Source organism: Nycticebus coucang, chromosome 6 (assembly GCF_027406575.1).
Source record: "Nycticebus coucang isolate mNycCou1 chromosome 6, mNycCou1.pri, whole genome shotgun sequence".
Classification (NCBI taxonomy): Eukaryota; Metazoa; Chordata; class Mammalia; order Primates; family Lorisidae; genus Nycticebus; species Nycticebus coucang.
Genome location: NC_069785.1, coordinates 7,495,492 through 7,496,600, shown reverse-complemented (window position 1 = coordinate 7,496,600; position 1,109 = coordinate 7,495,492). Strand labels below are relative to the sequence as shown.

Below are 1,109 nucleotides of genomic sequence, written 5' to 3'. Positions count from 1 at the left end.
GTACAGGTTATATAAAGAGGGAACTGGGGACTCCAACTTGCCCCCAGCATACTGGCAAAGTAATGTCCTGGCCAGCCCAGAAGGCAACATAAATTTTGCAAGTGTGAGACATACAATAGGAATGTCAAAAATACATGAAAATCAATTCAAATTTGTGTAATAATGTCTAGAGTAATATAATTTATAGAGTAGCATATGATATTAAATATATTTAATGTAAATATTACATATACATTCAGGAAACTGAAACAAAGGTCGTGTGCGCCATGAGCGCCATCTTGAGGTGAAAACTACCATTTCAACCACTCCGAAAGCACTGGTTGGTCTGCACCTGAGTAAAATATTTGTTTACAAATTCAAAAACCAGGCTTTTTATTTTGTAAATGTATCACCCTTAAGATATACCATGTATGTAAAGTGCCTGGAACAAGGAAGGTGTTCAGTAAATGACATTATTCAATTTCCTATCACCCACACTGGGCTAGGTTGAATTACTATCTCTCTTGTAAGTAAAGAAACATAACCAGTGCTCGCTTCGCCACACGTATACTAAAATTGGAACAATACAGAGAAGATTAGCATGGCCCCTGCGTAAGGATGACATGCAAATTCGTGTTTCAAAAAAAAAAGAAATATAACCAAATTATTAAATCCTAGCAGTCAGGTTTAACAAGTTTATTAATAGTTTTCTATAAATGTAATTCACTTGAAGCCTATCAAGTGTAATTCTCAAAAACACCAAAGTGGGAGGGGGCTGAAAGCCTTGGTGCTCTTTGCAGAACATGTAAGAAACTAAGACAAACAACAGAATAACAGGTTCCAGTCTCTACTCTGTTTTTTCCTAGGACTTCTCCCACCTCCATGAACTTCAACTAGCCAAGAAACTGGAAAGCTTACAAAAATAAAACCCTCAGAAAATCCTGAAATGACCCGAGTAAGGAGCATGAAAGTAAGGATGACCCCAGACTGCAAGTTTCTGTTAAAACAACTGTTGCCTGTTAGAACCAACATTGTTTTAACGACTCAACTCAACCCCCCACCACCCAACCAAGACCCTGACTCCACTTTAAGTGGGGGAATCGCCTGGGCTTCAGGTGCGCCCTGTTGCA

General features: G+C 38.7%; 1 non-coding gene across 1 annotated transcript; it reads left to right on the top strand.

Moving 5' to 3' along the window:
• The first annotated feature begins 526 nt into the window (after positions 1–526).
• On the top strand, positions 527–632 carry LOC128589394 (U6 spliceosomal RNA). The gene has a single exon (XR_008380986.1). It is a non-coding gene; the product is annotated as a U6 spliceosomal RNA (small nuclear RNA).
• The last annotated feature ends 477 nt before the right edge of the window (positions 633–1,109 follow it).